This window comes from Hyperoodon ampullatus, assembly GCF_949752795.1.
Source record: "Hyperoodon ampullatus genome assembly, chromosome: 19".
Classification (NCBI taxonomy): Eukaryota; Metazoa; Chordata; class Mammalia; order Artiodactyla; family Ziphiidae; genus Hyperoodon; species Hyperoodon ampullatus.
The window spans coordinates 29,791,498-29,812,510 of NC_136932.1; the positions used below are offsets into that span (position 1 = coordinate 29,791,498).

The following is a 21,013-nucleotide window of genomic DNA, read 5'->3' on the forward strand; positions in this document are numbered from 1 at the left end:
GACGTTAGCAGCTCAGCGTACACTAGTGTTTGTAGGCTATTGGAACGGTTCTCTTTACCATTATTCAGGCCTCAAGTAGATATTTTTTTTAAATTGGAAGAGTTGGTTTACAATGTTTTGTTAGTTTCTGCTCTAGAGCAACGTGAATCAATTATACATATACATATATCCACTCTTTTTTTTAGATACTTTTCCCATATAGGCCATTACAGGGAACTGAGTTGAGTCCCCTGTGCTCTACAGCAGGTCCTTATTAGTTATCTATTTTATACATAGTAGTGTGTATATGTCAATCCCAATCCCCAATTTATCCCTCCACTCCCTTGCCCCCCGCCATAACCATAAGTTTGTATTCTACATCTGGACTCTATTTCTGTTTTGTAAATAAGGTCAATCATGTCTTCAGTCGGAAGAATTTTGTTTCTAGTAAGCCGAGAAGCGAAGGAACGACCTACATATAGAGCAAGGAAGTGGGGGTGTGAGGTGACCGGGGAATCCCACCTGGGAGTGTAGGACCAGGCGTCCCAGGAACCGGTGTCTCTTCCCTCTGCTCCTCTGAGGTGCCTCCACAGAAGGGCAACCTCCAGAGCAAACCTGGATCCCAGCCTGGATGCAGATGTCACACTAGTCACCTCTGCTTTGGCCATGGCAGTTGCTTGGGTGGGGTGTGGTGTGCAGGGGGTGCGCATGTGCACATGACCACTCTCTCCTGGCCAAGTAGTGCCGGAGGAGGGGTGGTCGCCCAGGCTGTGGCTCTGCTGCACGTGCACGCCAACCAAGCCGGGGTTGGGCACTACCTCCCCTCGGTTGATGTCTTTAGGGCACAAGTCTCCGAGTTCTCCATTGTGATTGTCGTCCCCAGTAGAATATTTGCTTCTAAAAGGCACAGGGCAGTACGTGGTTTCCGCCTGACATTCCATATGTGGTTTCCACCAGCCATGCCGTACGCAGTAGATGTATGTTTCTTCCTCTCCCTTTCACCAAGGAAAAAAAACCGGGTGGGGAGCTTGAAAAAATAACATCTAAAACTGTCCCCTTCCCATCTTACACGACTGTAGGTTCCTGGTCAGCCCCTTAAAACATCCTCAAAATAGCAAATTAAGTCTCAAAGAAAATAAATCATAATTATGCGAACAATGCGATTCTTTGATGTGAGGTGCAAAATTACGGGACCACAGAGCTTTAATTGCCATTTTATGTATTAGTCATTTCGCAGAGCCTTGTGGTCATAAACACACCCCACGTGCACCGACAGACACAGGCCGGAGCCCGGGGTCACTTCCCCCGTGGCTCTCCTAGCTCTTCCAGCCTGGCTTAGCTCTGCTCTGGGCCCGGGTCTGCGTGTCCGAATCCCACAGACCTCCCCAGGGTCTGATTTCCCAGGAATGAAGGCTGGAAAGGGGCCAGTTAAGGAAACGGAGCAGAACAGAGCGAGAACACAAACGTACCCACACAGTTTCCTTTATTGTCCACTCTACCCACTTAATTATTGTCTTTTTTTTAACATATGATTTGATGGGTTTTGTCTCCATCCTTAAGATTTTTATTTTAAGGACAGCAAAGCAGAGAAAAACACAACCAGGTCCTCTCTAACTGCCTTAACTCCATTACAGGCCAGAGGACATTCGCATTTCTAGGTATGGAATGTGACAATAACAATGACTTTGACATCGCCAGCATGAAAGCACTGGACAATAAGCTGTGCTCTGCGGTCTGCTTACCCGGTGAGTGGCAGTCTGCTGAACATGAACTTGGTGGGAGACGCTCCCTTGCTCGCACCCCTGCTCTCACCCTGGGACACCCATCTCCTGCCCTGCAGTTCCTGCAAGAAGGCCTGGGCTTTGCTAAGGTGCTGGGAGCCAGTTGCTGAAAGGAAGTGAGGCGGCCACGGGAGAGTCCTTGGGCAAAGAGCGACTCTGCTCTAAGCGAAACTATTTGGGCATGGAGAAAGGCGCAAAAATACCTCCAAAGCCTTCTAATTTGACCTGACCGTGTCCCCTCCATCATGATCTTGCAGATCCCATGGCAGGGGCCCTGGTCTTGTTTCCATCAACAGGCAGTTTAAGGGAGACACGGCCTGTGTGATAAGGTCTTGGAAAGAGAGCCTGAGCCCTTGAAAAGGGAACCTGTAGCCCCTCAGAGGAGAGTGTTTACTTAGGATCAGAGAGGAATTTCAAAGCCAGCATTTTATAGACTAGCTCTGTGACCCAGTGAGCCCTGGGCTACCACCATTTGCCTTGTGCTCCCTAGATTTGGATCCCAAAGGAACGATCAGGGGTCGAGGGTGACTCTTCTCCCTGGAGCCCTAACTCTATAAATTCAATCAGGGCCATCAACTTGCCCCTTATTCCTTCTCATGACACGAAACTGAATCCGGGATGAGTTCTCAGGAGGAGCCCACCTGTCAGTCACACTCTGGGCACTGATGTCCCTCTGCTCCGTGCTCACCAAGGGCTTCACCAACCATGGCTCTAAAGCCACGTCTTGCCCGGTGGACTAGGTCGAAATTGCCCCTCCTGGGTTCACGGCAGAGACTGCCTTCATGTTGCGTGGTTTGTAATCTCTTAAACATGCCCTGGACATGCTTAAGCTTCAGGACAGCCACGTCCCATCGTGGGTCCAGTGCTTTACTCCCTTGGCAACGTGGCTACAGGTGCTGGAGGGACACAAACTCGTGTGGTTGCCACTCTCCATCAGCTTGCAAAAGACCCAGGTCCTCACCCCTCTGGCCCCATGCAGGCTTGTGGTGGAGGAAGCCGTAATCCCCAGAGACACCTCCCACGGCCTTCCCAGGGGCTCGCCAGCCTTTCCACTTAGCGTTGACCCAGCCAGGCCTGGGCCAGAGTGGCTGAGCTCCAGGGTACACTTCACTTCCTGCCTTCCCACTCTTTACCTGGCTTCTGTCTGTCCATTTGTTTCTCATGTCTTTTTGCCAAATGTACGTCTGTCTGTCCAGTTTGTTTATTTTGAAACTCATTTAGGTTATCCAAACTTCATGTGAAAGTTCATGTTCACCCACTCCCAACCCCAAGCTTGCTGGGCGTGCGCACATCCGAGGGGCCCTCGCTGAGGCTTCCATTCCTAACTGGCAAGAGCCTGTATTTAATATGCTGAAATTTTCCAGGAAAAAAAAATATTTGTGAGACTAGATTAATCCCTGTTCCACAAAAGCGGGGATGCTTCTGTGGTAAAGGTTACGGGCACGATTTGTTTTGGTCACTAGTTGGGGAAGATGCCATCTCTGCCCTCACTCCGCCCTGAGTCTGTGGCAGCTGTGCCGACCAGCCACTCACTGGGTTTCAAGAGAGGAATCTAGGCTCCTGCCTCCCCGCAGTGGCTCCCCACCAACCCCCGTGTTTGGCAGAGAGAGCTCCTGGGAATTGTTTCAGCCACCCATGCTGGTGGAAACTGACCCCAGGCCTTGTGCTTCCTCCTCTCCCTAACTCCTTCCGGCCAACCTGCTGGTGGCTGTTTATTCCACTCTGGGATTGCGGCAGGGGAGCGAGACCTGGAAGGAAAACAATGCCTGGGCTTCTTTATGGTGATCTCGGGAGCCAGCCATTCTCAGATTAAACTGGCTTCACCGTTCAGGCCAGACATGAAACCGAATGACAGTGGTGGCTGCCGGGACAGGGAGTTGAGGGTCGCATCGTAGCCTCACCCCGAGGTCTCAAGGGCTCTTACGGGAGAAGGAAAGTGCATCTGCTCTCTTGGTAAAATGTTTCTCGGGTTCTGCTGTTAGCGTCACACTGGTAGTAAAGAGCTGAGGAACTCTCTGGAAGCATCTGTGTGGTTAATGTCGGGTTAATGACAGGAGCATCCACTGTGGTAGGTCCCGTGGAATCAACAGACTTCACCACGCTCAGCTGTAAGTTCAAAGTTCCATCCTATGACTGAGGTGCCTCAGGCTGGCTTGGCCGTCAGGGCAGCTTCTCAGGCACTTGGTCCCCCTCTCCACGCTGTTTCCCTCCCCACACGGATGCCACTCCCCTCACGGAGCGCCCACAAGGAGGGAGCCCGGGAAGCATCCCATGGTCCACCCTCCCCAGGCCCACAGGTGCTCTGCCACTCCTGGCGGCAAGGATGGCTCAGATTCCCATCCTCGCTGCTCTCATCACCCTTGTGGGTGTGATGCTGAGAAAGCACCTGTGTCATTCAAGCACCTCTTCCCCTAAGAAGCCTCTGTGTCTTCTTTGGCCCCAAGACCAATGCGGTGGGGGAGGGCGATGGTATGTTCTGAGATTGTTCTGCAAGGTTCTCAAAGGGAGGAAATCTGAGTTGACCATTGTAGGTGATGAGCCGCTTAGAATCGCGAGGCCGTGCTTGGTAGACTGGCCTCCAAGGAATCTGATGGAGTATCACACAGGCGGCAGGATAGTGGCCAGGGGACCAGTGACAATTCTGTGAAAAGGCTCTGGGGAGTGTCATGGGAAACAGCAAAGATAATTTGACTTTATTAGTGGAAATAGAAATGTTTTTGTTTTGTTTTGTTTTTTAGTGGTACGCGGTCCTCTCAATGTTGTGGCCTCTCCCGTTGCAGAGCACAGGCTCTGGATGCGCCAGCTCAGTGGCCATGGCTCACGGGCCCAGCCGCTCCGTGGCATGTGGGATCTTCCCAGACCGGGGCACGAACCTGTGTCCCCTTCATCGGCCCGCAGACTCTCAATCACTGCACCACCAGGGAAGCCTGATACAGATGTTTTTAAATGATGGCATTGGACAGGAGTGGGCATACCGATGAAATCTAAAAGTACTTATGGATGGTATTCCCTGGCAGTCCACTGGTTAGGACTCAGCACTTTCACTGCAGTGGCCTGGTTCAATCCCTGGTCGGAGAACTAAGATCCTCCAAGCCACTGCACAGCCAAAAACAAAACAAAGAAAAGTACTTATGGAGACCTGAAATAACCCAAGACTAAGACGCCTCTAGGAAGGCTTATGCTTCGCAGATACTAAGGAAAAATCCGAATTAACTTTCTCTTTTCCTGGAGAGAAGCTCTACAAGATGGTGGAACTGTTACAGACCTTAAATTTCATTAGTGGCTGCGTAGAGGCAGGAAAGAGGTGTGTGGAATCCCCCTAGATGTGCTCCCCAAATCTGCCTCTAGAGGTCTTTTCACTCCCCCGTTTCTGAGCCTCAGTATGGAATTAAGAGGGAACCACCTTTCTCTATCTCCCATGAAGGATTTTGAATCTCCAGGCTCCCTTTTCTGGCTGAGGGCTGGACAGAATGGTAGAACTCGCTCAGGAAGTCCTCCTGCGCCTTCCAGGCTTACCTTCTGCATCCAGGATGCACGGAGCAGCAGGGTTTCGCCGAGGGTCTGGCAGAAGCCTTTTTAGAGGAAAGAGCACCACCGACTGTACCAAGAAGCCGGGGAGAACAGAGACTTCAGGTCTGAGTCTTGAGGCTGTTTCAGAAGGAGCCAGTTTTCAGCCCTGGCTCAGAATCTGGACCGGTGGTGTTTGTAGCAAGGACTCATGAATTCAGAGCCAGGCAGCCTGGCAGCCAGTGGTGGTGGCGGCGAGGCTGTGTCAGTGTTTTGATTTGACTTTGTGTGTGTGTGTGTGTGTGTGTGTGTGTGTGTGTATGTGTGTCTCTTCTCTCCTGTTTACCATTTGCTTTTGGTCTTTCCTACCAAACAGCCGCGGTTCCGGAGTCCTGCCCCATAAACACAGAGTAATAAGTATGAGATCTACCAAATTATATAAAATAAAGGAACAACTTATTTCATCTGGGGGTTCCTAACTTAAAAGGGCAATCTTGCCTGCTCTTCATCCTGTCACCCTTAGAGGGGAAAAGCACTGTGGACCCATGTGCCGGACTCCGGTACCCCCGGGGAGTGGAGATCCCCCATTCTGTCTGGCCGTGAGAGATACCTATACATTTCCTGTCCCACTCACTCCCCTTCCCCTGAGGTCCACCTCCACAAGACTATTATTAGAGCCTTATAGCGGATTAGCACACCAGGACATTTATGGGTATACACAATTTATACCCGCTTAATCCTAGTGTTTCTGCCATTAAAGGGTTTCGTGTCTTGGGCTGGCCTAACCTGAAGCTGACCCCAGACATTTGTGAGTGGCCTCCCTCAAACATGATGCAGTGAGCCTCACACCCACCCTCCAGGGTCAGCCGGCTCTTTCCACGAACTGAGCCCTCTGATGGGCATGGCTCTCGGCTCTGCCCTGGAGATCACCGTGTGCTGGTGGATCCAGCAATTTCCACACAGCATGAGAAATGGGGTGGTGGTACGGGCCAGTGGGGGAGCACTTCGGAGCACACTGTGCCCCATCTGGCTTCAGGGGGGGTATTCTGGGGGCAGGTGCTGGAAGAGGCAGCTCAGCAGTCCTTGGCAAGATGATGGAAGGCTTTCCAAAACCTTACGGGGTTAGGGCTTCAACCTCTCCATTCAGAAGGGGCATCTCGCTTCACTGGGGTGACTGAATCAGATGGAGCCAGTCTGTGGGCTGTGAGGACGACTTGGGGGAGATGAGTGTAGACTGAACAAGGCCTGGGGGGTGGCTGGTTGTCGAGCACATTCTGTGACTCAGGCACCCTTCTCACCACTCTCCCATGTCGCCTCGCTTAGTCTCACAGCATTCCTGGGGGGTAAGTACTCGTCTCCCATCTGATGGATGGGAAAACCAGGGCTCCAAGTACAGTGACCTGCCCAAGGTCACACAGTCAGTACGTTACAAGCTGGGGCTGAACCCCAGTTTTCTGACTACAGATTTAGACCTTACTAGAGGTTGAACAAGAAGGGGGTCATGACGGATTGGATACAGAGCACGAAGGAGAGAGAAGCACCAGCAGTGGGTTTCCAGCATGGGCAGTGGGTGCTTCTCGTGCAGGAACTGCAGTACAAGGGGGGAAGATGATGAGTTTCGTGGATGGTACCCGGGGGACCCCAAAGCTCTGGAGCTAATGTCTCCTGGGTTTGGTGGCACCAGCTGATAGCAAATCTCGGTGGGCTGTTCGGGTGCAGAAGGAGAGGAACAGCCGTCACTCTGTTCTGTGCCATGCCATTTGGTCCCTGGCACCCTGCTGGGCAGCCAGTCCCTTCCTGCCCCACCCTGGCCCCCACAGCAAACACTAACTCTGAGCCCAAATTAACACACTCTTCTCCCTCCCCTTCACCTCCTCCTGCTCTCGTGAAAGTCTCAGCCATACTCAATTTCTGTTCCTGGTCCGCTGCAACACTTAGGCAAACTTCAAGACCAAATAAAGATACAAAAGTGGATCCTAGGGCAAGCTCAGAAAACAAGGACCATCCTGCATGTCCCTCCATCAGTGGGCCACAGTGGCCATGACTGTCCCTAGCCCAGTAGGGCGCCACTGCTCCGAAGTTTCACGTGTTGTGGTTTGCACGCTGTGGGAGTTCCAGGCAATGCGCATCTTGCCAGTTTTCGTGCCAAACTCCCGGACTGTCCTGCCAGAGACACCATCTGCACCAAACCAAACGTCCGGTAACCTTCCTTTTTTCTTCTCAGGTGCCTCCAGTCTGACGACAACGTGGTCAGTCGTTGGAACACGCAGCGCTGATGCTAGAGGGCCCCGAGAACAGGCTCTGCGTGTGGGGTCCTTTGGCCATCTGAGAGCCTCAGCCCCTGTACCAGGGCTCTACTCCCGTTCTCACATCCCATCCTGCTCGCATGGTACCACTGACCTCCTGGACATCCTCAGCAAGACACACGGAGACTTTTTAGACCCACGTGAAAGCTGGATGCTGAGGGCACCTGACCCTTCTCCCCGACTCATCTTCTTCTGCAACGATGATCCTTCCCCTCTCAGAAGGGACTGGAAACCTCTTTTCTCCTTGTGGGCTAAAGCCACTCGAACTGCAGCTCATGAGACCCTTTGCAGAGAGTCTCTGGAATGTTTCCACTCTATCTTGATCTTCAGGTGGAGCTGTGGTCTACAGACTGGTTATTTCTTGTGCATCCTTTTTTTTTTTTTTCTCCTTAGGAGGTAGACAAAGAAGACACAAGAGTTTGGGTAACTTCATTACAAACACCCATCTGGCATATTCTAGTCTCTGGGACATCATAACCAATCTGAAACCTGCAGTTTGGGGTGGCGTTGAGTGATGACTCCTGTGAGAAAGGAAAGCCATATTGCAAGTGGGGTTTCCCTCAAAATGCATTAGGAGCTCCTTTCTCAAGAACAAGAAGCAGTGACAACCACCAGAAGGTTGGTTGGGAAAACAGTTCTTGCTTCTGGTAGCAGAGGCAATGCCTCGTGTGTCTGCTTAGGAAGGAGGCCTTGAATCTGAGAACCCCTCAGTTAAATGATGACCTATCAGGGAGTTCTTTATGATCAGGTGCACTCAGGAAGGCCTGGGGCTCCATCCTAAGGTGACACTGCAAAGGCATTTTTGACCTCCTCTATGTACCAGGCACTTGCTAGGGACTGTCTTATATTATCACGATTCATCACTACCATCCTGTCAGGTGGCATTCTTATCCCTGCTGCCCCCGTCTCCACCCCGCTTTTCTGAAAGAGTTGAAGAAATAGGCTGAGAGAGGGGTGACTGGTGGTTCTCATTTGGTGCCCAGGAACCCCAAAGGAGGTTGGGTGAAGGGCTGAGCTGGGGTCAGTGGTGGTCTGGGAGGCTCCCCACCCCACTGGTTTTCCTCCCCTGTCCTTCAGATCAGCTGAGCCTGATAGGGGGAGGGGGAGGTACTGCCTTCCATGGGCTCATCAGAGATTTAGAGATATTGTTCAAATCACATGTCCACCCCACCTCAGTCCAGTGTAGGGCATATAAATAAGAGCCTGAAACAGCAAGACCATAAGCTGTTGGCTGTTCGTCTCTCAACACTAGTGTCATCAATGGATTCCTCATAGCTCTCTGATAGATGCATTGTCTGCTGGGTTTTGGAAGAGGTGGTTGTTTAGTGGAGCATGAGATTGAGAAGCAAAGTGGGATCCAACAGTTTGTGAGGCTGAGATGTGACAGAGCCCTAGGCTATGCCCACCATGATGGCCTGAATTAGTAGGTGGAATTGTTGCCCTAGAAGAGCTTTTCAGGGTCCTTCCCAAGGCCTCAAAGAGAGCCCAGTGCCGGGGGATCTTTTGCACCTCCTGTGTTGCTTCTTTGCGCCGCCAGGTGCGTGGTGACCCTCACTGCCTGGTGGTTGTGATTCACATCCTGCGCTGGGGGTGGGGAGGGGGAGGCCTGTGGTCCTGACAGACACTACATGAGCCAAGCCTGAATCTCAGCTTCTCCCTTGAGTTCCCGTGTCCACCCGCTCTGAAATCCTGCAGTGGGCTCTGCTGTTTCAGGCCCCATTTAATGTCCTTTCTTTCCCCGAAACATTCTTACAGCCCCTTTCATATTGAAGATTCGAGCAATAACCACACTTCCGGATTCCCTTGAAGTCTGAGCCCCAGAAGCACTAGGGAAGGGGGCGCTCCCTTAGCCTGGGGTGGTGGCATACAGATCCACCTCCTCTCCCGGCAGGTAGTATTCACAGTGTGGTGTTACCTGAGATGAAGGAGATGCAGGTAAACAGTCACCACAGTGGCCAGGAACCCTAAGAGGAAGCCATTGTCTTCACACTTTCTGGAGGGTCTGTCTTCTCCCAGGAAGAGGTTCAGAGAGATTCCTCAAGGCCTTGGTTCCATAACCAAGACTTACCCGGGTGAGAAGTGGCCCTTCACTCCTGTTTCTCACAGTTCCTGCTCTCTCCCCCATCCCCTCACCTCTTTGCCCTCATTTAGCTCTTTGGCGAGCAGAAATATCCCATCCAAAAGGGCTGGGATCAGGGAATAGGGCACAGAGCCTGGTCGGGGAACAGGGCAGCCGCCCCAGTCATCATCTGGAGATGGTCATGTTGTTAGCAGTTGACCCACAGAGAATATGACGGGGTCTGGTTTCTCACACAAGGACACAGACTAACCGGAGGCCTGGGGCTCCTTCCTGCCACACTCAGGTCGGAGTTCACCTATGAGCTCATTTTCGGGTGGTGTGGTGATCCCAGCCTTCTCACAGAGCCCTTTTTCCTTCTCCTCCCCAGTCCCACCCCACCAGAGGTCATGCCCACGCTGGGGCATCTCCTGGGCACGGATCCACACACGTTAAGCCATCTCACCTGGGGAGAGTTTGTGTCCTGTTCACCTGACCTTGGCATGCTGCTTGCTCACTTTGCTTTAGGATCTGCCCACCTAGTGTGTGTAAGTATGTGTGTACTGTTTTGCCTTCTGTGTACCCCTCACTCCCTGGAGAACACTCATGGGCACACTACAGTGGGGACGTCAAGGATGCAATATTTATGGATAGCTGCATGATTCTTAAAAATGAATAAAACTGTTCACAAGGGAAGGAGAGCTGTTAACTGCGCAGTTGGCTTATTTGTGAAAGTTTCTGTCCGACTTTCTCCAGCGCGCTTTTAATACTTTGAATCAAGACAAGCTGGACATGGAGGAGTGAGAGAGGGCAAGGGGTAGAGGGAAAGACATGTTTCTGGGTGGGAGCTGGTGTACCATCCCCCGGGCACAGCTCCTGTGCAGAGGCCTGATAAGGAGCCCTCACCTCCACCCCCCCACCCCCACCCCTTCAACCGGAGAACTTCCAACTGCAGCTCCTCAATAATTGAAGAGCAGGAAAGCTGGTGACTGGAGGGAGGCTGGGGGAAGGGAGGAGGAAGGACCACAGTCCACCGTTAGTCCGTCACTTAAAGGCTGGTGAAATTAATGGGGCAAATGACCCCAGTAAAAGAATTTGGCAAGCCCACGGCTTTCCCGGGTTTCACCCACCGGCTCTGTTTCCTCGGCTATCTGGAAAGAAGGGAGAGCACTTCCGAAGAAGCCTCTGGAATGTCAGCTTCTGGGAATCTTGCTGAGGACGGGGCGGGGAGGGAGCGCTTACTGGGAAACACTGGATTACCCTAGCCGCCTTGGGGTGTCTGCGACCGGGGCTGAGGTTTCTGCGGACCTGAGCGGCAGGTGGCATCGGAGAGTCAGACCTGCTTGCGGGCACCAAGATGACACTCGGTCGGGAGACAGGGACAGGCCGCAGAAACGTGAGGAAGTGCCACTCGCAGCCCAGAGGAGAGGAAAGGAAAGCCCCAAGCATGCACCCAGCCCTGGCCCCCGCGCCATGGGCTGTGTCCCAGGAGCCGTCAACACCTGTGAGCAGCCCAAATGGGAAGGGGGTATGGCGGAGTATGGTTCCCGCGGCGAACTGCTCGCCGAGGGCCCCGCGGCCTCTGCGGGAGAGCCGAGCCGCACGCCTCTCCGAGCCCTGCGCGGGGCCCTCGGGCGGGAATGCGCGGAGCCGGGATGCGGTGGCGGATAGGGGGCTGGGTCGCGCGGGAGAGGGCGGCAAGAGGGAGTTTGAAGAGAGTTACCGCATGAGAGAGCGGTTAACAGCCCGCGGTCACATTGGAGACACCCTGGCCAATGGCAGAAGCGGAAACTGTTTATATGGGCGGGGCGTCGCCATGGCAGCAGGAGACGCCTTGCGAGCAGCTACTGAGTGCAGGTCCCCGGGCCTCTGGCTTTCAGAGAGGCGCCATCAGGTGTGAGTGGCGACGAGGTTTGCTGGCTGGGGCCTCGAGCTGGGAGCAGAGAGCTGTGGTGAGGTTGGGCGGTTGGAGAAATTTCTTCGAGAACCTTCCTTTGGCCCGGGCTGCGCTCTGAGCCAGGTAAGGATAGGGAGGGCTGCAGGCCTTTGGAAGGGAGGGCGTCGCTACCATCCCGCTCTCCCATCGGTCCCCGACGGAAGTGGTGGGCCCGGGGACTGACATCAGAGGCGTTTGGGGGACACTCATTTCCCGCCCCCTTATAACTCTCTGTTTTGTTTCCTTCCTTCCCATTGATCCCCATCCTAATATCCCTTTTCAAAGATCAGACCACCTCCCCCGCCCCCTGACCCGTCGTACTGCCCTCCTGGACTCTCTCGCCCCATTTCTATTTGTTGTGGACGGAGAGAGGGGGGTTAATTTCCCGCTTTGAGGGAGAAAGGGGTGGCCTCGCATGCCCCTACACTATTCCCTCATTTGGCTAATTAAGTCTCCTCTAAGAGATCAAAGAGGAAAAGAGCGAGGCGAATCCCGTGTGGGTCGGACCCCCGGGCACACCTTCTGTTTCCCAGACCTCGGCAGTAAGAGATCCTCCCAGCTGCAGGAACGATTTTAGTAGGAGCCTCCCCCCTCGCACACACTCTCCCCTCGTGGGTGGGGAAAGAGGGCTCAGTTCCCGCTACGGTCCCCACAGGCACCATAATCAGTTCAGAGGAGGCTAGCCCCGGATCGCGGGATGTAAGCACGCTTCCGGAGGCTGCGTAACTGAAGCCGCGGGAGTCAGCGGGCCGGAGAGCTCGGCGGCCACCCTCGGCTCCGCTCGTGGATGTTGACCGCCCCCTCAGAGAGTCCCTGCATATATGGCGGAGAGCTGGCTACGCGTCTCAGGAGCAGGGGCAGTGGAGGAGGCCGGACCGGAAGGCGGCCTGGAGGAGTCCAACACCCTGAATGACAGCCTGACCAGCCTGCAGTTGCTGCAGGAATTCTCCATTCTCAACGCCAAGGTCCCCACCCTGACTTCGGTGGACACAGACCCCCACGCCTACCATGAGCTGTCAGGCTCGGCCGAGCCGGGGTCTCCCTTGGTGGTGGACCCCGCCTTCCTGGGGCAGCCGCACACGCGCGGGAAGCCCACGTACTCGTGCACGTCGCGGAGCGCCCCCTGGGGGCTGCAGGCCCCGCCTCCCGACGACGTGAACTACACCACCAACCCGCACGTGATGCCGCCCGACTCGTATGCCACGCTCATCTGCATGGCCATGGAGGCCAGCAAGGCCACCAAGATCACCCTGTCGTCCATCTACAAGTGGATCATGGACAACTTCTGCTACTTCCGCCACGCTGATCCCACCTGGCAGGTAGGGGAGGCCCTCCCTCCCTCCCCATGCCCACGCAGACTGGACACACATCCCAGATCCGCAGGCCAAGTAGGCGTGGTACAGCCAGGTCCCCGAGAGTGGAAGGCCGTCGAGGAAGGACCTCAAGGGAGCCCATTGCTTGGACTGCTGCCCCTTTGACTTCAGAGACGGAGGAGGGAGGTTGTTCAGAGTGCTGTAGGGGTGCTGACATAGAGGATAAAGTGGAAAGAACTTGTCACTCATCCAGCAGGCTCAGCCCAAAGACCAAGGCTGAACTATGCGTCGACACAGCCCCCCAGGGTAGGATGATGGACTGAGGGACACATTTTTGTCCCAAGTCCTGGAATTCCTAGACACTACCCTCCTCAAGGTCAGTTTGTCAGGGCCTGATTGGAAGCAGAGCATCATTCCTGCCAGGCTCTGCATCCTGCCTGCTTTCAGTTGGCTGGAGGGGGTCTGGGAGGGGAGAGGGGCGTGCTGTGGGGTGTGAAGGCCATCTGTGTCCCAGTGGAAGGGCTACGGGGCCTTCCGAAAGCTGCTGTGCCAGCCCCCACACCAAGCCCTCCCTAGTATCCTGCCTTCACTCCTCCTCCTCTTCTCATCAACCTCCCTGGGGGGACAATTACCTCAGCCACGTGCTTTCCACAGGGGCTCTTTCCTCCCACACTGGCTTCATGTTCCAAATCTCCGGAACCTGGCACAGAGCAGCCAAGGGGCCCAGGCCACCATGTAAACATCCCAGTCTTGCCAGGGGGCACTACTCACCTGCCGGCCCCACCCACCAGGCCCCAGACCCCTGTGCCCCAGCGTGGTTAGGACTGTGCACCCAGGCGTGAACAAGGCAGGATGGTGATTCAGGCTGGGCACACACTGCCCTGAGCATCTTCGACCATCAGGATCAGGGGCTACTAGGGGACAGAGACCCTGAGGATGCACAGATCCTTCCCTGTGGCACAGGTCACAGGATCACAGTTCCTGTGATCCCAGCTATTCCACGTTTGCTTGGGCCCTGACCCTGGGGCAGGTACCATTTGTAACCTTGGTGAGAAAGCAGAGACCCTCCACTACCCCCCACCCTACCCCAAGCCTGAGAGGCCCCAGGAATGAGCGCTATGCTCTTGGCTGGGTAATAATCAACTGAGGCCTCAGAGCCTGGGGTGGGAGGAGGGGGACATGGTGGGTGAGGGCGCAGGCCAGCAGCCGGCTCTAGAAACAAGGAAAGTCATCAGATCCTCCCACACTTCATCCCCCCCAAACACACACACCCTCATACCCACTCACTCATTTCACAAACAGAGAAGGCCAGCCAGGCCCAGGCAGAGGGAGATGGCCGTCCAGGCCCTGGGGGAGCCAAGGCCTTTGGCCAGAGGCCACACGTGGCGGGGTAAGGGAGGGAGGGCAGGACAGGGTGGCACTGAGAGCCACCCTGAGACTCAGGGCTCGGATGACTGAGCAGGCAGATATCCTGGCAAAAGGGAACAAAATCCCCCAACAGCACTCCCAGCTCTTGGTGCCCCATGGCTGGTGTCCCAGAGCCTCCCAGTCGGAGCAGTGCCTCTGTCGCCCTGCTGCCATCAGAGAGAAGGGGGTGGTGGCGCTAGGAACCCCCCATCACTGGCCCCAACCACTCTCCCAGCTGCCTTCCTTCTCTCCTATCTCCCTGTGTCCAGAAATCCATCCGCCACAACCTGTCCCTGAGCAAGGGCTTCATCAAGGTGCTTCAGGAGAAGGACGAGCCAGGCAAGGGGGGCTTCTGGCGCATCGACCCCCAGGACGCCGAGCGGCTGCTCAGTGGGGCCTTGAAGAAGCGGCGGCCGACACCCAGTCCACATCCACCCGGCCTTTGCCGGCCAGGCCGCGCCGGAGCCCAGCGCCGCCCCATGGGCCGGGCCACTGACCGTGAGCACCGAGGCCCAGCAGCTGCTGCGGGAGTTCGAGGAGGCCACTGGGGAGGCGGGCTGGGGTGCAGGGGAGGGCAGGCTGGGGCGTAAGCATCAACAGCCGCTGCCCAAGCAGGAGGCCAAGGTCCCGCGGCCCTCCAGCCCCCTGCTGCTGACCCAGGAGGAGCAGGGTGAGCTGGAACCCCTCAAGGGCAACTTTGACTGGGAGGCCATCTTGGACGCTGGCACGCTGGTCGGGGAGCTGGGCACACTGGAGACCTCGGAGCTGAGCCCCCCGCTGAGCCCCGCATCACACGGGGATGTGGACCTCACCATCCACGGCCACCACATCGAGTTCCCTGTTACCTGGGGGCCTCCAGTGGAGCAGGCTACCGACAGCCTGGACTTTGATGAGACCTTCCTGGCCACATCCTTCCTGCAGCACCCTTGGGATGAAAGCACCCGTAGCTCCCTGCCCCCCGAGCCCCTCTTTGAGGCCGGGAATGCCACACTGGCCTCTGACCTGCATGACTGGGCCAGCCTGTGTGCCTTCTTGTAAGAAGCCAGGCCCTGCCCCACCTCCAGACAGCACCGAAGTCTGGGCCCAGACTGCCCCCCTCCCCGCCAGTGCAGGCCCATGGACACCCTACCGCCCAGGCAGGGGCTGGGCCAGGTCACCCCACCAGGCCACACGGCCCCCAGCCCAGGCCATCCTCAGATTCTATTCCAGCAGGCTGAGAATTGGGGCCCAGGACCAAAATTGCTGCCTCCGCTCCTCAGCCCCCCATACACACTGTGTTTCATTGATCCACTTCTTCGCTGCCCCAGAGACATGCTAAGGGCCCTGCACTATGAGAGCTGCGGCTTGGAGGGGCCCAGGCCAAGCTGGAAACATCAGTACAGGGCCCGCCCCAGAACATCTTAGCTTCGAAGCTTCTCTCTCTTCCGCTCTCCTCACCAGGTCTCTATCCAGAGAAAGTTCCCAGGTACAACAAATGCTGAGTAGGTGACTGCAAATTAACACTCAAGAGGCCTCTCCCGGCAGTCTGTGAGTAGGAGCTAGGCGGAGGGGGGAAGAGAGAGGAGACAGAAATGAGGCCGGGGTGCCGGGTGGAGCCAGGAGATTTTCTAAGGCCTCTGGGATCTTCTGGCTTCATCCATAGAGGTGGGGCAGAGGGTATGTGTCCCTACTCTTTGAGCCCAACTTGAGGCTGAGAGCAGCGGGGAGTTGGGGATCTGGGGGTTAGGGGCTGGGGCAGCCAAGCTGCAGAGGGAAAGGGGACAGACAGACTAATGTAGTGAGTGTAGCTACAGCTGAGGCTTAACTGGGAGGGATGCAGTGCTTGCTAGAACCACTGGGACCAGGAAGTGGGGATGGCCCCATGCCATTGCTTGCACTCCTGCGGGGGAGTGTCTTCCTCCACCATAAACCCCCTGGGCTGCATCCCACATCCAGTCTCCTAACCCATCGGGCAATTTAATCTTTTTCATGGAAAGTTATTTACAATCAAAACATTTTTAATAATAAAGTTTTAAAAAATCTCAAAATGGACCGGCTTGCAACTTTCTCTGGGGAAAAGAATGGGCCAGTTTTGGGGAGGCCACGGCCCAAGGGGGAATGGCTGGGAGGAAGATGGGGGGCACCAAAGGCCTGCAGAGTGTCCCCTGATGCACTCCTCATGATCTCTGGGTCCCCAGAGAGAAAGGGGCTGAGAGGCGGCCCTCGGGGGTCACCTGCAGCCAGGGCCTCGGCACCTCTATATGTGCAATGGGGAGACTGTACCCACAGCCACCAGGAGCAGGCGGCAAAGGAGGCACAGCGCCATCCCTGGCCCTGGGGACTCACAAAGGCCGAGCTTGCCCAGGGCTCGGCTCACGTTCCCCACCTCTCCCAAGTTGAGGGCATTCCCAAACTCACCTGCGGTCATCGCCTGGGCCTGTCTCCAGCTCCTCCCTCACTTGGTTCCTTCCTGAAGGGACAGGGTGTGAGGTCAGAGGGCCCCAGCCCCTGGGGCCCCACTTGCCACCCTGCGGTTCATTCACCCCGCCCAGTGCCTTCTCTCCAATGCAGGTGGGGGCTGAGGGAGGGCAGATGGAAGACGGGGTCCCTAGACCCTACAGCTCCAGCCTGTGAGGAATCAACGTAGCAGAGTTCTGATGGGGAAACTGAGGCACAGCAAATATGTGACACTCAGCAGGCACCTTTCAACCCCCTCACCCCAGCTTTGCCTGGGACCCATCTATCCCCCCGAGCCCTCACCTGGCCCCTCCAGCACACCCTTGTGGGGCACAGCCCCCTTCCCCAGCACTCACGTACGTGCGCGTGCACACACACACACACACACACACAAACACACACACACAAACGGGCACTGTCCTAAACAATCCTGCCCAGCCTCCACAGGCCCCTTTCTCCTGAAGCCCCTTTCTTTCCTTGCACTGAAGACTGGCTCCAGGACAACCTGGAATTCCCCCGCCAACTTGCTGCTTTCCCTTGCTAATTATTCCAAATATTTCAGAAGGGTGCGCACACTGCAGGGCCAGCCGGGTTGGGGCCTTATCGAGCTCAGGAGGCAGCCCATCCCCTTCCCACCGCTTGCTGAGGAGGCTGCCCCAGCCTCCCTCTGAGACTCCCTTCACCCCCTAAGCAACGACTCCCTCCCTCTCCCCATCACCCTCCGGCCTTCCTCCCCACGCTCCCCAGCACTGGGGGAACATGGGGGCTCCAGCCTCTCCACTGGTCCCCAGGCTCAGCCTCCAGCCCCCGCCAAAAGGGGTACACCCTGGATTGACAGGTGGGGCCGGTCACTGTCCCCCCTCCTCACCCTCTGCCTGGGCCCATTTTGGGGGAAGAGGGCAAGGTCAGGGGCTGGCAGAACTGCCTGCCAGGTAAGGAAAGGCTGAAGAAGCTTCTGGCTGCCAGGAAGAATCACGAGGAGCTCCTGAAAATCCCTATGCTTGGAACTAGCGTCTCTGGGGGTGGGACCCAAACACTAGCACTTTTAAGGGTCCGTGGATGCTGCCAACGAGCATCCAAAGCTAAGAGGGGGCTCCGAAGTCGCTGGAACACCAGGCTTCACACACCCTTTCAGCAGGCAGCGTTTGGGGGCTTGCGGTGGAAGGGGCGGGAAGCGTGAGTGCATCCTGTCCCTCCTATTCATCCCTGCCCCGGCCCTTGGCTGGGTGGCTTTTTCAAAAAACGTTCAGTGACTCCGTATTTATTTAGAGATTCAATGTAATCCCAGTCAATATATATTTTGTGCCCTTAACAGTAGGTTGCAGACAGGCTGCCCCATTAACACTAGATACTTTAGTGTGTGTTTCCTTAGAACAAGGACACGCCTCCATAATTCCAGTACCACCATCACATTCAGGAAATGAACACTGACCTGGTAATCCCATGTAACCGCAGACCCCCTTCACGTCTTGCAGATCACCCCAGTAATGCTCCTCTCCATTCCAGCATCCCAATCCAGGACCCCATGTTGCACTGAGTTGTCCTTTCTCTTTTGCCCTGTGTGGCTTTGAGCCCATGACTCAAGCTCTCTGGGCAGGTTTCGCATTTCCTTTGATCTCCACTTCTGAGGTGAGAAGCCCTTCAGCCACTTCACCCTCAGGTGTGGTACAGTCCCTTCCCAAAGCAAGAAGCCAGCTTTCTGTCTCCTCACTTTCCACCTCTTCCCTATCCTCCCTCCCCCATGTATCGCCAGCCAGGAAAGGGATGAGGGGCAATGTTGAAGAACTCAGTCTTTGGGGACCCTCCCCGTCTGCCCACGGGACAGGCCACCCCCAGCTCCAGTGACTGGAAGGCACCCGGGATGGGATTCCATGCTGGCCTGAAGCAAATGCGCCAGGCCTCCTGAAGAGCTGAGCTGAGGGCAGGAAACACTCTTCTCTCCGCCTCTGCCCCCCTCAACATACTGGGGACCCAGACTTGCAGAAGGAATCAGGTGAGCTGGAGGGCAGGAAAGAAGGCCTGTAAGGGCGGGTGGGAGGAGATGGTCAGGAGTCAGGCGAGGTTCCATCACCGGGCTGAGGCCCAGAGGTAAACAGGTGTATTTGGACTCCTGGCAGGCGGGAGTGGGCTGGCCCTGCGGGGCAGGCCTGGGCCTGTCAGGGGTGGGGCTGTGGAGAGGGGCTGCATTACCAATGGGGTGGGAGAGGAGCCCCAGGTCCTGCTGACATTCTTGTTGATGAAGAGGAAAACCCAGGTGACCAGGGAGGGGAGGCACTTGGACAGGGGAGGGCGCTTTGTGAGGCTACCCAGGCTGGGCCTGCGCTGGCCAGTGTGAGCCAAGGAGGTGCATGGAAGCCCTGGGGGTCACCTTCCTCCTGGGGCACGTGTGTCCAGCCCACTCTGAGGCTCCCAGTTGGGACAGGTCAGAGCCCCCGTGACTGGCATGCTGGGCCTGAGCTTTCCCTGTGAGTGCAGGAGCCTGGAGGGAGCAGCAGAAGGGTAGGGTCCCCCAGAAGCCAGCCAGGCTGAGAGGCAGGGGAGGGGAGGCGGGGTACACATTAACCAAGGCAGGAGACAGGGCCACAGGTCTCGCTGCTGCCCCCCTGACTCCAGCTCCCAGCAGAGCCCTGTCGCCCAGATGCTGATCTGAGGGCAGCACAGCAGCCTGTGTCCGAGCCCCAGACCCCTTCCTCCTTGAAGGAAGCAGCTCGCTGAGCTCCCAGGAAAGCAAGAGCTCCAGGAACTGGGGAGCGCAGGCTGCTTGCACACATCCCACCCTACCCACGGCCCCCAAGACCCTTTGAAGCCACAGTGGATTGCCGGCAGCCCTCCCAGGGCTGCTATTCGCCCAGGGAATTAAGCTGAGGCTGAGAGGCTGCCAACTGGCCTCCGCCCTTCACCCAGCCACCCCCCTTCTGTCAGGGGCTCTGCCCCCTTGCCCAGACCACCCTGCACCCCGCTCCTGCCTCACTCTGCGTACCAAGCCCTATCCCCAACCCTAGCGGCATCCCAGTTCCCTCCAACTTGCTTAAAGTGAACTGTGGGCGGGGGTGCTGGGAGGGGCAGGGTGGCCTGCAGACCCCGCCTCTGAGAGTTTCAGCCTCAGAAGCCCACGAGTCTGCAGACCCCTGTGGGCAGATAACCTGCCGCATTCCTACATTTGCTACATCCAGCACAGGGCCTGGCGTTTTAAGTATTGAATGAATGAATGAGCTGCTGAGCAGATCGTCAAAAGGTGGAAAAGCAGCCACGTCACATTGGAAAAATGTGACCTCAGACAGTAAACACTAAGTAGTTCTCGGTCACTGGGCCCCGGGTGCTTCCTGATGCCCCCAGGGGTGCAGAGCATTCAGCCAGGGGGGCCTCTGAGGAAACCCCACCCTGCCCTGTCCTGGAAACTATTAAGAGGCCACGCTTGCTGACTCTGTGGGCTTGTGTGAGGTAATAAAGGAGGGAGTAGGGCCCTGAGTGCCAGCTGAAGCTTGAGTGGGGCGTGTGGCTGGTGTGAGCCAGCGGAGGGCGAAGGGAGTGGGATCCGGGACAAGAGGGAAGGGGTGGAGGGCAGCGGGCGAGGCCTGGCCTTTCTCATTCTCAGCTGCTCCTTTTTGGTCCCCAGCTCCCCTGGAGCCTAGGCCCTGGGGATAAGGATCACAGAGGACCGAGATGCAGGGTTGGTGCGGTGAAACCAGCATTCAACCCCTTCACACGCATATCTTTTATTACCCCACCCAAGCCCACAGGGTCAGCAAATGGCCTTTGACATGTTTGCACCCGACAACAAGGTCACCAGGTCAGAGCTGTGCCCAGCTCAGCTGTCCCTGCTGGGCTCACCCCACTGTACACCAGGACAGGCCCTCGGGCCACTGAGCTCGACAGCTGTGGAACCCAGAAACTCAGGGTCCAAACTGGGGCTGGGAGCTCTGTGAGGGGCCCGAGAGTCCCTGGTGCCTCCTTTTTGGCTAAAGATGAAGCCTGGCCTGATGGAGATGGCCCAGGAGGCTGGGCCCAGAGTTGGCACTGTGCCACAGGGCCGGGTGGGCTTGGGCCTACAGTTCAAGGCCAGTTTTGGAGAGAACGGTGGGGTGTCCAGGTGTGGTGGACGGACCTCACAGGGGGCTGGGGCTCAACCCCCAGCCACATTCCCTGGCTCAATTTCATATGTGGGTTCTATTACAAGGGGGATTAAGGGTCTCCCAGGCAAAGAGGAAGAGAAACAGCAACTAGGCCCAACGACCTCCATGCAGGGAGAAGTGGGTCACAAAGAGAAGGCAAACCCCACCCTGGCCCCCCAC

At 56.3% G+C, this 21,013-nt stretch overlaps 1 protein-coding gene and 1 pseudogene across 2 annotated transcripts in view; one reads left to right on the forward strand and one right to left on the reverse strand.

Moving 5' to 3' along the window:
- LOC307067921 (RAD52 motif-containing protein 1-like) overlaps window positions 1-21,013 on the reverse strand; it is a gene marked incomplete at both ends in the record, with an annotated part of 408,529 nt that overhangs the window by 69,965 nt on the left and 317,551 nt on the right. The window lies entirely within an intron of this gene.
- Window positions 12,387-15,323, forward strand: LOC307068549 (forkhead box protein J1-like; annotated as a pseudogene). Its single transcript has 2 exons — window positions 12,387-12,884; window positions 14,555-15,323. The product of its transcript is annotated as a forkhead box protein J1-like (transcript).